A 16,884-nucleotide genomic window follows, 5' to 3' on the forward strand; every position below is an offset into this window, starting at 1 on the left:
ACTATAATTACAGCGACTATTTTTGGAACACTGAGGTAGTTCTTTGCATGTACACTGTACAGGAAATAGTGCTTCAAGCAGAATTATTTTGTTCTCCATCGTGGTGCTCAAACTGAGTTGCAAATGCTTCTCCATAATTTACATGCTGTATTTACATTGTCCCAGTCTGGAATGTAAAAAAAAAAAAGCCTGCCTATTCAAGCTGTATTCAAAGGCAAGAAGAAATATCTGAGGTTTCATGAAAACTGCTGTCTTTTGAGATGCTGTAATTTGCCAGCATATACAGTATATACCCTTCACTATAGCTTCAGTGGCCAGAAATAGAAATAGTAGTGCTCTTGTTGTTTTTTTGGTATGGCTTTTGACCTAACGTCTGAAAAATGTCCAGTGTAACGTAACAGAATTATTAGCCATCTGTTATACTTATAGTTATTCTATTTTCTCCCCAAATATCATTCCATCTAACCTAACAAACATTTGGGTTTATCAGCCATTACCATCTTCTGGTATCTTGGCTGTGTTTTAGCCAAAGCTGCCTTTGAAGCCTATCTAAAACTCTTTCTTTACAGTTGTTCACTTAGATGACAAACTATTGGCTTCTAAGACTCTGGTTTATAAGGCAGCACAGGCAGAAATAAGGCATCAAGGCAGCTAACTTCAGTTTCAGACACTGTTAATTGGCTGTTGATGGGATCCTGGATGATTTGAGTCACTGAACAATATACTCTTTCAGGCAGCCTCCATTAGCCAATTCAGGTCTAAAAATATCAAACATTGTTACTTTAACCCGCTCTGACTGGCTTGAAAGTGAAAAGTATTTTTCGTTGTCAGACATCAACTCACAACAGTCCACAGACTGGACCCAACCGAGACAAATTCGGCTGTGAATTGGTGTTATAATTGGCATGAAGCATTACCTGAAGTTTACTGATACTAAATGCTTTCCTAAAGCGTTTCCCCTGATAGTTGTAGGGCATTACAAAGGCATTTCATTGTTCTTGTGGCAAGTGAAGAACATAAACCAAAGGCTCTGAGAAAGAATGATCAGTCTGAAAATAAGGATTTTCAACTCCAGACCAGGGAAACACTACCTTGAACAGTTCTGAGGTTTCTCTGCTCCCAGCACACATGGTCCAACCCATGAAGGGCTAATTAGGTGGTGAGCTGGATCAGGTTTGTTGGGATCTACAAAATATTGATGCTGTGGAGGGCAGATGGTCCCCAGGACAGTATTTGAAAAAAAACCCTGAACTACACACTCTTAGAAAACTATAGTAAATTGTACCTTTCAGAATACAAATGGTTGTTCCTGTTCCTTGTTCCTGCTAAGCAGACATCTTTTCACCTTTAGTTTGTATCTTTCACCGGGGAAAGTAGATGCAATGGACTATTAAAGCGTAAGGAATTTAATAGAATTGGGTGAACAATCAGATATATTTACCTTACCTCAATTGTAAACGATGATTTCAACATGTTTGTGTTGTTATTTTTTCATTGGATGCTGCGATACGAAGCAAATGCCAGTATCACACACTAATAATCTTTTCTATTAAAACATACAGAAAACATTATGTACATTACATGATTAACACATTTTAAAGATGTGGACATGTTGAATAGAATAAACTGATAATTAGTATTTTTTGGATTATTTCCATTAATCTATTTTATTAATATTTTTCTTTGTATTATAATATTATTTTTTTATAATGATATTTACTTAAATGCTTTTATTAAAAAGTAAATGACCAGATAGAGAGTACAAGTCATGTTTCTACCAACTAAACAAAATAGCTATATTAAATACCAGAGTGGTACATACACTCTACATTAAACGACAGTTCATTTACAAATGATATAATATCTAATGAGTCCGACTAATAACAATGCCAGTATAATACACAAATATTATCACTAACATTAATTAAACTCTCATTCTCACTCACACACTCTGTGACAATGACCTTCTTCAAGGCAGACAGCTGTAAGGAACACATAACTACGCATTCTATATTTTTTCACTAACATACTGACAGTATAATTGCTTAAAGCCCTTCACATATTTTCAGTAATGGCTTATAGCCCTTTTTTTTCTATAATGTCCCAATTATCACTATTTATAGAATATTAGATTATAGTATATATGATAGTATGTCCAGTATTTATAGTATTTGTGAAATGCACTTTATTTCCAAAGGTATGTGGACATCTGGGCATCATTCCAATATATGGTCCTTCACCTAACTTTTTTCCGAAATTTTAAAGCACACAATTGTCTAGGGTCTTTGTATGCTGTAGCATTAAGAATTCCCCTTTACTGGAACTAGGATGTTTTTCCCAAACCTGTTCCAGCATGACAATTCCCCTGTACACAAAGGGAGGTCCATAATGACATGGTTTGCCAAGGTTGGTGTGGAAGAACATAAGTGTCCTGCACAGAGCCTTGACCTCAACCCCACTCAACACCTCTGGGATGAACTGGAATTCTAACCACGTGCCTGTCCTTCTTGCCCCTGATGTCACTGTCTGACCTCACTTACGCTCATATAGCTGAATTTCCAAATCCTTACAGCTCATAGCCATGCTCCAAAATCTCGCGCAGAGCCTCCCCAGAAGTGTGGAGCTTATTATAACAGCAAACGGGGAGTAAATCTGCAACAGTATGTTCAGCAAGTGCCTGTGTGTATGTTGGATTAGATATCCACAAACTGTATAAAGACAGTATGTGACACACATATCACATCACATTACTCTTTCTTATACTTTGAAATAATGATTTGTGTGGGCAGTATTGCCTGTTGAAGCTGAAAGCTTGCTGTGCTGAGTTTCAGTAGTGTTCCTGTGGGACGCTGACCTCATGGCCAGGTAAATTTAGTTTTACTACAGACGCTGTTACTTATTTTATTATTAAAATTTCCCAATTCATGGCTATGCAACACGACCCAGATATAAGCGGATTAGTTCTGCTTAACTAAATTCACACCTTGAACTGGCAGATCTGAAACATGAGCCATGTGTCAGAACGACTGCTATGAAACAGCTTCGAAAGGCAGCTTTGTATCATGGAGCTGCTGCTAAACACTATCCCTGATCTACAGGATAAAATTAAAATATAAAATATAAAACCGGAGTCACTATTTACTGACCAAAGCCACTTTTCATAAATCCTTTAGCAGTGCACAAAAGAACAAACTGGAGTAAGGTTGAATTACTTGCTAAAGAGGGTAATCTGTGTGGTTGTTGAAAGACAGCATGTTTTACAACCATACACCAATAACGCACAGAAATAAAGTTTTTATAGTTGTTTTCCCCATGATATATGTGCCACCAGTTTCTTATTATGCTGGAGATTTGGATTTTAGATGTGAAGTTTTGACATATTGGAGGTAAAAGACTACTGTTTTTAGTTTTTCAATTAGACTATACTATATTATGTACTAAAATGATCTAATTACTAGGAATATATAGATAAGCCTACTTGTATATAAGCCTGTGCAGTCTCTCATATACACAAACCCTGGCATGCATGAGAATAGCATTACTCTTAAAGTCATGTTAGATATGATGTTACATACATGTCTAACTCCCTAAGTTAGATATGTATCTAATTATGTATATAGCTGAGTTATTCTCACCACCAATGGTGCAAATCTGGGTGTCATAGAACCACAATTACATACGTAATGAACTCTACTCACACACACACACACTCACAGTGTGAACTGATCGGAACTGTACCAAACTTAAACAAAGACACAAACCCTCATTCAATATACATCCATGTTTACAGCACCACCCATATAAAACCAGTTTACATGCTGTTTTTGCACACTACATTTCAATACTGCCACCAACTGCTGCTATTACATAAGTGTATATATGTTTACAAGAACCCTCTTTGTTTACAGTCTTCTTATTTTTGCACAATGTACTGTATAATATACAGAATATATACTGGTTGGTGCTATTTTGTGTATCTGTCCTGTAGTGTTTTGTATTGTCAGTTTGCAGTGTCTTTTGGCTTGCACTGTTTGCACTAGCTTGCACACGAAGCACTTTATGTGGCTAGGACAACTTACTTTAAGTTCTTAGCTTTGTGTTGATTTATGTAGCTCTATGTTGTTTTATTTAGCAGCAGGGTCCTGGAGAAACATTCTTTCATTTCAGTATATAATGCATCAGCTATATATGGTTAAAATGACAAGAAAAGCTTCTTGACTTGAGTTGTAACTAGTGTTCCATGTAGATCTTCTTTAAGAATCTTGATGCTTAAGTATCAAAAGAACCCTTCAGGAAACTAACGGTATGTTTCACATTAGTCCTTCATTCATAACCACATTATCCTGTTCAGGGAAACAGTGAATCTGGAGTCTTAATACACCTTGGTAGGAAGACCTTGGATTGGACTCCAAGCCCATTGCAAAGCACCTAACTTTCACTTTTTACTTAAGGTCAATTTAGAGTTGCCAGTTTACCTACTGGTATGTTTGTTGGAGGTTGGAGGAAACCAGAGAAACTAGAAGAAACCCACACAGATATGAGCAGAACATGTGATACTCCATACAGACAATAATCTGAGCTCAGGATTCACCACAATAATATAAAATAGTAATAAAATTCTTAATGGAAATTTTTAATAGTATTTATGCTTGAAAAAGCATTTTTTATGTCCAGAAAATTAATAGTAAAGTTGTGTGTGGCCTGTGGTTTGTAGGCTGTTTGACCGCTGTGAGTATACTGAGTGGAAGCTTAGGAGGATTTTGAACGGGCTCAGGCTGAATTCGGAGCTTGTCTAAAGCCTCTTGCCTATCACATCCCTGACTGACAGAGCCAATCAGAGTGAGCATAGCACACTGACACTCCTCCTAGGAGTGTGTGTGTGTGTGTGCGTGTGTGTGTATGCGCACCTTTAGGTGATGTTATTAAACTCAAGACCTTTAATCTTGCCATCACAGTGAATTCTGAACAGTCTGTCAGGACCACTGTCAAAGAGGAGACCAATACACACAGGCAGACGACGCACTGACACACAATTAAGATAAGTGGATAGGGGCATTATTGGAGAGTCAGAGAAAGATGGACAGGTGAGGGCAGGCAAATCAACCTGTGTGTTTGTGCATGTGTGTGTGATTACAGGTCTGAGACAGGAGCTAAATTGATTCCTGAGAGAGAGAGAGAGAGAGAGAGAGAGAGAGATAAAGAGAGAGAGAGAGATGCACAGAGAGGAACAGAGAGGAAGGTAGAGTCTGTGTGTGTCTGTGTGTGTGTCTGTGTGTGTGAGTGTGTGTGTGTGTTTGTGGCTGATAGGGTATAAAAGGCTGGCTTGCAGTCAGGATTTTGGGTGAACTTGCACTGTATAGGTTGGAGGAAAACTGCTTAAACTCCTTGGAAGTTCAGACAAAGGTGTAAATGTGTAAAGCTGATGGAAATTACACAAATGACTGCTAAAATATTATGATTACCAGTTTGTTGTTAACATTCAATTCTCCTAATTATACTTTAACTGTTATCTTTTGTGCGCTGGTGTCACCTGTGTTTTTAAATGACTTCAGATTACCAGCAACAATTAGACTGCATCATTTAAAGCACATACAGTATATGCAGTCTGTTTATGGCATATAGCACAATCTGATGGACTGGTAAAAGCATCAGCCAGTGGTATAAAATGTTATACATTGTGTTTTCTGTGGTTGAGTGTGAAAAGTGAATAAATTTATAACATTTTGAGTATATTATTGCATTGATTAAAATGCAAAGAAGTTTTGCAGTAAGAGATGCAAACCAATGTCTCATGGGAATTCTAGATATGTTGGGTAGTAAATTCTACACATTACAACATTTCAGTATTAATTTCTGTAAATTAATTTTATTATTTTTATTAGCAAAATTACTGGTTTTACGTTGAATAAAACTGACCTCAGTAACAAATTTAAGCAATTGTCATTTCTGAAAATGCCTTTAAAACATATATATATATATATATATATATATACACTATATTGCCAAAAGTATTCGCTCACCCATCCAAATAATCAGAATCAGGTGTTCCAATCACTTCCATGGCCACAGGTGTATAAAATCAAGCACCTAGGCATGCAGACTGTTTTTACAAACATTTGTGAAAGAATGGGTCGCTCTCAGGAGCTCAGTGAATTCCAGCGTGGAACTGTGATAGGATGCCACCTGTGCAACAAATCCAGTCGTGAAATTTCCTCGCTCCTAAATATTCCACAGTCAACTGTCAGCTGTATTATAAGAACGTGGAAGTGTTTGGGAACGACAGCAACTCAGCCACGAAGTGGTAGGCCACGTAAACTGACGGAGCGGGGTCAGCGGATGCTGAGGCGCATAGTGCGAAGAGGTCGCCAACTTTCTGCAGAGTCAATCGCTACAGACCTCCAAACTTCATGTGGCCTTCAGATGAGCTCAAGAACAGTGCGCAGAGAGCTTCATGGAATGGGTTTCCATGGCCGAGCAGCTGCATCCAAGCCATACATCACCAAGTGCAATGCAAAGCGTCGGATGCAGTGGTGTAAAGCACGCCGCCACTGGACTCTAGAGCAGTGGAGACGCGTTCTCTGGAGTGACGAATCGCGCTTCTCCATCTGGCAATCTGATGGACGAGTCTGGGTTTGGCGGTTGCCAGGAGAACGGTACTTGTCTGACTGCATTGTGCCAAGTGTAAAGTTTGGTGGAGGGGGGATTATGGTGTGGGGTTGTTTTTCAGGAGCTGGGCTTGGCCCCTTAGTTCCAGTGAAAGGAACTCTGAATGCTTCAGCATACCAAGACATTTTGGACAATTCCATGCTCCCAACTTTGTGGGAACAGTTTGGAGCTGGCCCCTTCCTCTTCCAACATGACTGTGCACCAGTGCACAAAGCAAGGTCCATAAAGACATGGATGACAGAGTCTGGTGTGGATGAACTTGACTGGCCTGCACAGAGTCCTGCCCTCAACCCGATAGAACACCTTTGGGATGAATTAGAGCGGAGACTGAGAGCCAGGCCTTCTCGTCCAACATCAGTGTGTGACCTCACAAATGCGCTTCTGGAAGAATGGTCAAAAATTCCCATAAACACACTCCTAAACCTTGTGGACAGCCTTCCCAGAAGAGTTGAAGCTGTTATAACTGCAAAGGGTGGACCGACGTCATATTGAACCCTATGGATTAGGAATGGGATGTCACTTAAGTTCATATGCGAGTCAAGGCAGGTGAGCGAATACTTTTGGCAATATAGTGTATATATATGTATATATATATATATATATATATATATATATATATAGTTTGTTTAATCCAAGCCTTACAGCTCCAAGGTCCTGTGTAGATCTGAGTAAGCTCAGGTTACTGTCTGTGTGGAGTTTATGCATTTACTGCCCATGTTCATATAGATTTAAATTTGTCCATATAGATATAGAGTTCTCTGGTTTCCTCCTGAAAAAAAAAACAAAAAACTTTTTTGACTTTAATTTGCCCATTGGTGTGAATGTTTATATCACTGTTTTCCTAAGATAGATTGGTGTCCCATCTAAGGTGTTCTCGCTTTCAGAGTTCCCAGGATCCACTGCTGACTCTCACCAGGATAAAGATCTAACTGTATTTAAATGATTGAACATATTATACATATACATACTCTGGTTAAACCAGCTGTCTGGGTCATTGTCATTGTATTTTTGATATACAGTGGAACCTTGGTGTACTCATGCCCTCCCTTACGAATTTTTGCCTTAAGAATTGAAATTTTGCAAGAAATTTGCCTCAGCATACGAACAAACCGAATCGAACGCTGGCTGAGTTGCACGTACTCCCAGGAGCTGTACAAAACTTGTTTGCGTCCTTTGCGTCAAAGGAAAGCCAGGCGAAGCCAACTGAAGCGAGTTTACGAATTTTACATTTTTTTTTCCAGTCAGGCAAAAGGTGTTTCGAAAGAGTCATCCCACCGGTGCCTTCAGCATGCGATCAAAGGCTATGTGATTTTTTGCATTTTTTTTTTGCCAGATTGGTGGTATGGGTTGTCTGTTCTATTTTTAGCAATGTTTTTTGTTTTACTTCAAATTTAATAATAATAATAATAATAATAATAATAATAATAATAATAATAATGATAATAATAATGATGATGATAATAATAATAATAATAATAATAATAATAATAATAATAATAATAATAAAATGTACTTTTTGTATTTGTGGCCATTTCCCTGTTTTTTTAATTCCAAAGTGTATTATCATATTACGTACAGTTTTATTTTGTCTATATGATATGTTATATCTTATTTTGTCTGATATAATATATATATTTAGTACAAAGGCAAAGTATACCTTACTATCTCAGAAATGATGCACAAAATGAAAAAAATAACAGCACTAGTGTATTTTTTATAAAGTTACTTAAGAAAGTAGTAAATGCATTAATCTCCCCACTACCCTGTGTGTGTGTGTGTGTGTGTGTGAGTGCGTGCGTGTGTGTGTGTATGCTCTCAGATGTCACCAGCAGGCAGAAGGTTTTAGTGTTAAATGCTATCAGTCGACTGCAGTGGTTTGCATTATTAATCATCTCTGTGGAAACTGGTCTCCTCTTCTTTCGGACTTTAAGCCATCTTTCATCCAGCTCCAAACATGTCTGCTTGCTGTTTTATGTTACTCTCAGTTTATGCATTACATTCAGATTTCAGCGATATGGAGACGGATACGGATAAGTATCTCACAGTCTGAGGTGCTCCCAAAAGCTTTTGTAAGCAACTTTTTTCTGAACTTGTTCAGAACTTGTTAATACACATATACACATTGTGCTATATGGCATTTAAAGTGGAGAAAAAATGCACAAGGATGGTATATATAACTACTGATGTATAGCAGAGTAATGTACACATTTACTGTCATTGGGAACATGCACAAACGCTTCTCCTCAGAGGGGGTATGACTTAGCTGGATTTTTGGGAACATCACTTTGACAGACTTTTTTGTTAGTTTATCTGAACGCTCATGCCCCATAAATCATATTTCACATTCTTCAAATAAAAAAGGGAGCGCATAATAGTAAAAAGAGCTTTAAAAATCCCAATTACAACACATTATTTTTCTTACAAATATGTTATAACTATTATTGTTTTAGATTTTCCATTTTTTTAAAAAGAAAATCTGTGCCTGAGAGTTCAAATAAGAAACAACCATCACCAGCAGCAACAACAAAAAAGCCAGTAGACTACAGGGATGAGGGATGAGGCAGAATAAGAGGACAAGCAGCTGTGGTAGATCTTATCTGAAGGCTGCTGAATCAACACTAACTCAATCAATGAGGTGACATCCTGAAAACCATAGTTACTGAGACTCAAGCTTCCTTTGAGTGTGTTAGCTGTTATCTTTGCATTGCTAATGAGATAACAGTGCTGCAAATAGCGGAAAGCTAATGTCCAGAAGAGTGTGTTCTTGTGTTTACCAGGATGTTAGAGATAGTCATTGCTGCCTCTTACACACATGCACACACTTTTCCTGCTTTCTAAAAACAGCCAAACCTCACGTAATATCCAATTAAGTGGATTTCAATTCTCGCAGATGCAAAGATAGTGTCACCATCCAGGCTTTGTATTCTGGTTCAGACTTTAAATCAATCACTCTGAATGTCCTTAAACAAGCATTTTTATTGGATTTGTATGCATTCACATTAGCCACGTAAGCAAGACCATTTCTGAACACTTGGCAGCTTGAGCGAAAATTAACTCTGGGCATCTTCCCACCACCAATCATGTTATTTTATACAGGGTAACTCTAGATCCAAGGTTTCAAACCCAGATTCAGGCTGGGCCACATCAGCATTTTGTAAGTACCTCAAAAAGTCTATACCTTATTTATTTATTTGTTTATTATTTTTTTTCTAAACACATTCTAGAAAGTATCACCAATAATCTAAGCTCTGAGATTAGAAAATGATCTTTACAGGAAAAAAGACAAACAGAATCTATTACATGCACTATTAAGTTATCACATTCATTATCCTGATTATAATTATAATCAGGTATGGGGCTGTGCTAGCTTGGTGGTTAAGGTGTTGATTGTGAGTTTGAATCTCAGGTCCACTAAGCTTCCACTGCTGGGCCCCTGAGCAAGGCCCTTAACCCTTAATTGCTCAGTTGTAAAAAATGATATAAAATTGTAAGTCGCACTGGATAAGGACATTTGCCAAATGCAAGAAATAGACATTTTTTATGTTTTATGCATTTCTTTGTTTAATCACATTTGAGATGAGAAACAGGATTACAGCCAGTTGGGATCATGCATTTTTCCAGTTTCTAATCTGATATATACACTATATTCACTGTTCACAGGGGTTTACAGGCAGAACTTTTTTCGCTGACATACACATAAAAACCCAGATACATTATTCAGTTACAGAATAAAAATTTCCTGTCACACAGTTATATACACTCTATTCAAGTCTGAAATCGAACTTTCCTCTTACACAGTCAGATATTACTTTACTCAATTTTTATAGTTCAAATTTCTTGTGGAACTCGAAGTGGCAGATACTGAGCTGTACCGGCAAATAGTCACTGTACAAGCATGCAGGTATAAAGACAAAGGTGAAACAGTAGACCTTTAATGATTTTTCTTGCTAAATGCATGTGATTCCCATCAGCTTAATCATGACAGTGAGGAACATGTGGAATAGAAGAATATTAAGAATTGTGTTTGACCATTTTATTGAAATGTTGACTGTATGCAAAAAAAACCCCATCAGTTCAACATGAATGAATTTTACATGATGGTCTAATTCTTGTATAGATCAACAGCAGTAGTAATTAAGATATGCCATTATTATGTATTTACCTGTCTAGTAAACAAAATATGCTCCTGGACACTATGACCAGCACTAAAATGTCATAGTGGAAACTCTGACCTAAAGTTATGTACAAAAAATATTTTCCCTGACCCAACCCAGTTAGGAAAAAAGCTGGCTTATGGCAGTGAAGCTGTAAAGCCAGTATGGCTGGAGCAGTTGAAGGTTAAAGGACCTGCATAAGGGCTGAACAGAGGCTTTTTAGCAGATTTGGGATTTAAATTCACCTTCCAGTCAGAAGCAGGTCTAACACTGCCTAGGATTCAAGGGCTTAGCCATAGGACCAAATGACTATCATTATTAAAATCATTTGTCTGCTTGATGGAAAGGGCTGCTTTCCTGCTGCACAGGTGAGAGAGACCCCAGGAGTGAGTGAGATTAGTGGGTCATTAATAAGCAGCAGAGGGTCTCTAATTACACTTCAATTCATCATCCTCCGCCGCCAATTAAACCATTAACACAATTACTTGATAAAGGTGTGATGTCACTGACCTGTAAAAAATTTATTAGGGCCAATATTAATAATTTAGGAACAATGTTAATAGAGACTATCCTTGGAAAGTCCTTAACCTTTGGAGGATGATATGAGTTAAAGAGAGAGAGAGAGAGTGAGAGAGAGAGAGAGAGAGAGAGTAATGATTCTGAGAAAATAAAAGAGCATGACTTAACAGGGGACTTTTTGAATAAAGCGCTATTACCATACAACAAGGTGGGATGATTTCACTTGAAGTGAGATTTGTTGAAATACATAAATGCGCCTTGGAACAAGATGAATAATTGTACACTTTAAGTGCTGTGTATTCTAATTACACAGCTCCTCATGAGGGATAATAGATATATTACCAAGACTCCATACATTTTTAATTGTAGGGGAGGGGAACGGTGGCAGAGAGAAATGCATTCTCACTAGATATGGGTGATTATGCTGATTTTCTTTTTGCTCCACTAGTACAAATACCAAGACTAATAACCCTGTACTGGTACTCATACTTCGAAAAGTCTTCTTTTCTACAGTTGGAATTTGCAAACTTGGGTATTAAGAAATATATGTGAAAAATAATTTGAGAATAGTTTTCTCTTTGGGTTCTGATTAATTACAGAAACAAGCCTGGTTACAACAGTGTGTGTGTGTGTGTGTGTGTGTGTGTATGTGTGTGTAATGGATTAGCAGGCAGAGAGAGGTTTTTCCACAGTATTAATATATATATTTATTAACATTGATTTTCAAATGAAGCACCAGATTTTAAAGTATTGATACTTTAGAATTTATTCAGACGTTCTTGTTTCTTCTTCCTGGCTTGTGTCTATCTGCACACTCGGCTCTCAAGAGATAAAAGTAGGTAAACACTAAAGCTGATGAGTAAAAATTGATAAAAATGTGCATTCATTTGATTTATTTATTTTTTTCAGTTATTTCATGTCTTGCTGGCATGTGCCTTTTGTCCATGTGGGTTTCCTTCACTTTATTCTTCAAGAAAATATGCAGGAAGTTTGTTTCATATTTGTAATTTAAAAAAAAAAAATCTCTTAAGAGTTTTTGTTATTTGTAACTGATTAGTTAGATGGGAAACAAAGCAAATGAATAATGAATGGATCTGGGTTGTCTCATGATAAGAGGCCTTCTCCTTTCTGTACACTGGAATATGAACGAGCATTATTAAAATTATCCTTTATAATCTAGTATCCACTGCATTTCTCTCTCTCTCTCTCTCTCTCTTTCTCTCTCTTTCTCTCTCTCTCTCTCTCTCTCTCTCTCTCTCTTTCTCTCTCTTTCTCTCTCTCTCTGTCTGAGATTCTGGGAAATGATAACGTCAGCAGGAAGCAGTGGTAAGGGCTCCAGATCGATATACTGCTAATAAGTGCACCATCAGACCAAACCTCTTCCTCACACACACAAGCTCACCCAACCCAGCGTGCATGCCTCATCCCACATGAAGAATATTTATAGAAATGGATTGCATCATTATAAAAGAATGACTATGACTTAGTAAACACGACATAACGTCTTTTGCTGAAATAATCTTTATATTTGTTTTAATAGATGGATGGTGTGTGCATTTCATATCACTTGCATACGAGCAATCGAAAGAGAGTTGTTGATATTTTAAAATTAAAACACAGTAATATATTTATGGTGTATTTTGGCTGTGAATATTTGTCAGGGATAAATATTATGGAAGACTTAATATTTCCTGTGACAAAGAATATGAGTTATAGTGTCACTAATGACATTTCTAACACCTACTGCTCTTCTGAAAGTATTTTTTCGAAATGCTTTGTGCTCTCTGAACCGCTTCAGACAATGGGCTTCGTTTATCTAGATTTAATGAAAGTTATTTATAAATGTTTATGTAAACCAAACCGAACTGATTTGCATTTGGTTCCACCCACAAAACTCCATAAAAGGCAAAGCTCACTGCACTGAAATGAGGTCTAAACGGCAAAAAAACAGACTTTCTCAGAGTTATTTTCAACTATGGAATCCTAAATCTATGGAAGAAAACATGTATTATTTAACAGCATAGCAGAGAGACAAACAGATGATTTAGGTGTGAATTAAGTGAAGTGAAACTAAAATGGTGTGACATGAAAACAGAGGAGGAAAAAAATATCTTCCAGAAAGAGTCCTTGCTGATGTGCCAGCATGTTGCACATCATTAAAGGAAGATGCAGTGGCAAATTACACCAATTTATAAACCAGCTTTCCTCTTTCGAAAAAAAAAAAATACCTTTCTTTAAAAACCCTTTCCCTAATTGTCATCAATCAACTGAGACATTTGTTCATGGCTTCGGGCTAAGCAGAGACAGACCTTTCTCTCCTCCGTTTATACAGTGGCATTCATTTTGTCTTCATTTTTCTTAATTTGTAGGTTAATGTTAGCTCAATTTCTTTCTTTATTTATATCCACATTCTTTAATTAATGGCAATAATATAAAATTACAGAAATGTCAGACCTACTGAACTGGCATGAGGATGTGTTTTTGAGAGAGACTCCTAAGTATCCGTCATCCTAGATAACTGTGTTTTCTAAAAGCTGTAAACGTTATAAAAATAAGCAATTTTATCTCAACAGTATATTCCATATACACACAAAAAAGTGCAGTCATTCGTGCACATTGAATGATGTGAAGCTGATCCATCAAGAATTACTGAACAATAGTTCTTATAGCCAGACTCAGGAGAAGGAGGAGTAAGAGTCGGATGTTTGCTGAACACTAAATTCGTGTCCAAATTCTCCTGTGAATGATTTCCAAATAAATCTGTCCGTTCATATCTAGAGTGATAAAAGTAGGCCAAATGCGTCAATTATTAATTAAAGGAAGCGTGGAAGAAAAACAACACTACAACAAAACCCCCAGGAATAAGTAGTAATTGTAATTTTATACATGGTTTTTCCAAGCTTATAACTACACATGAATACATCAAGCTAAATTATTAAAGAATACAAATAAACACTCTATGGGTTAAAAACAGGACATGTTTTATTTTTTTTTAACACAGATCTGTTCATTTTACACAAATATTAATACGCACAAATAATAAATGACATTCCAGCGTTACCCTTTTCTTCACAATGTGTTTTCAGAAAACACATTATGAGAGAAATAGTTTAAATGTTTTAATTTCATGTCGTCATCTACATTGCAAACAATCCTTTGCGTTGCATATTTTTAAATAATATTGCTATTTTCTGTATAATATTTGTTGAGCATTAAAAAGAAAGTAGATTTTGTTAGGGCCTTAATAATGAATGAACTTTTGTAAACAAACTTCAGGTGACAAGAAGTGCTACTAAGGAAGTTTGTCATTATGATTGGTCAGATTTATTGATTTATTGTCATTCATGTACACACACACACACACACACACACACACTAAGTGACTAATTCAGAGTCAGCAAGTCTGAAAGTATTTATGCATAATGTGTCTTCAGATTTTCAGGTGATTTTCTCGGTGTGTCTTACAGACCTCTAAGTTTGCCAGATTATTTTGGCAGTGATGAACTTAATATCCTCCTTAATCGAGCTGATTCCAAATAAAAAAAAAAACACAACAATGTCCAGGATCAGATTTGTGTGTAAGTGAGACAAAACTATGCTTTAGGTAAATTCCATCATGTGCACTCGTCTGCAGTTATGTCTGAGATTCGTGTACAACTTTTGTGTATTAAACCCTTACTACATGCATTATACTCAACTCTGAATACTCAGCAATGGTCGAACAGACTGACAGATAAGATTTGATTGATACAGATGATACTATAGTGCTTTAGCTCTTCATGCTTTGAACTGATAAGAATAGATCAATAAGCAGAAATAGCACGAGAGTGAGAAAAGCCAATAAAGGGAGAATGGGAGACAGAGAAAGAGAGATGGGAAAAAGGAAACACTAGGATGTTGGGAATGAGAGAATGGTTTTATGTGTAGTTGTGTAAGAGCTGGAGGCGTGGGTAGACTCCCTTAGTGTGTGCTCTAATCAGGTTTAGAAATTGACCTGAGACAGAGCTCTGAACTTCAGGAAGGCTAGGGTGGACCTGTTATTTCCGGTGAGTGATGCCTGTAGGACAGAGCAAGACAGAGGAAGATACAAGAGTTTCATACACAAGAGGTGTAATTATTAACAAAAACATGGTGCATTACAATACGCTCTATAGACAGAGCGGCACACACTACATTCACAGAACAACCGGAGCAGCCTTAGAATAAACAAGACAGTATAACTGTGCAAAGTTGAGCAGACTGACTGTGTAAATTGCATGCGATCAATTGAAAGTGTGAGAGTTTCTCCGCTGAGTGAGATTTAAAGTCTCAACAGGACTTCAGGATAAGCAGCGCCACTGAGTCACAGTGGAAACATTTCATCTCCATCCTCTGCTGCTCGCAGGCCCCCGCAGCCTGCCGGGGCAATACCGCTTATTAAATTATCATAAAAGCCTGGCGCTCAATAAAAAGAGCTCGCTAGCCCTAATGGCCTGCAATTTTTATTTCTCAAATGAAGTTATGGCCAATAGGAAACCTACGACCCCTACATGCCCTCACTCACGCTTCCTTTCTCTCGCCTCCCTCTTCATTAAGAGGATCTGCAGAACAGACAGGCCAGGGATCCACAAATATCATAAAGTAGGAACCAATTTTAATTAATAACCACAATGCAGCAGAAGGAGAGCGAGCAAGCAAGAGAGAGAGAGAGAGAGAGAGAGAAAAGAGAGAGATAGAGCATAAGGTGGGGGGGGTGCTAAAATATATTTATTCATTACGCTTCTGGAATATTTTATATATTTGTTTTGGTGTTTTTGGTGTATATATTTGTTTTTTTTATGAGAATACTGTAACCGTTTTATTTATAAACCATTCAAAGTCTTCTCACAAAGCAAATATATTGTAAATAAATGAGAATATTCAGGGATCAAAAAATGATTACTGGCTTTTTCTGGAGTTTTGTTTGTCCAATGGATGAGAGTATTCTAAGAAGCATTAAGAGCATTAGCACAATAAACACTAATGTAGTGTAAAACCACAAACAGTGATTTAAATGAAATAGTGTTCTTATGATTCTACGTAGTGTGTGTGTGTGTGTGTGTCACATTATGTGTGTTTAGTTACAATATGTCTGAGAATGTCTTTATATGGTGGAGAACAAACAAACATCGCCACAAGGATAGAGATATTTGACGGTTTTCTCTGGCTGGTACTGATGAAGAAATTATGTTTCCTTTTGGTTTCTGAGGTCAAGGTTAGGGTTAGATTTAAGAAGATAAGAGATAAGACTTATCTGTGTGTGTGTGCATGCTTGTAGGAGACAGAATGTGAGAAAGGCTCTGCAATGTGTATGATCCTTTTTGTGAATGTGTGTGTGTGTGTGCGCGTGTGTGCATGTGCGTGTGCATGTGCATCTGCCAGCCTTTTGCAGGCTGACATTGAAGCCTGGATCGATATCCAATCACCTGAATCTCTCAGCAACAGTACACACAATCGTACACATTCCAGATAAAAATCGCACACACAATCAACTTTTGGAAAAGTCCAAACGCATACAGGCACGGTG

The sequence above is a fragment of the Hemibagrus wyckioides genome, linkage group LG05, assembly GCF_019097595.1.
Source record: "Hemibagrus wyckioides isolate EC202008001 linkage group LG05, SWU_Hwy_1.0, whole genome shotgun sequence".
NCBI lineage: Eukaryota > Metazoa > Chordata > Actinopteri > Siluriformes > Bagridae > Hemibagrus > Hemibagrus wyckioides.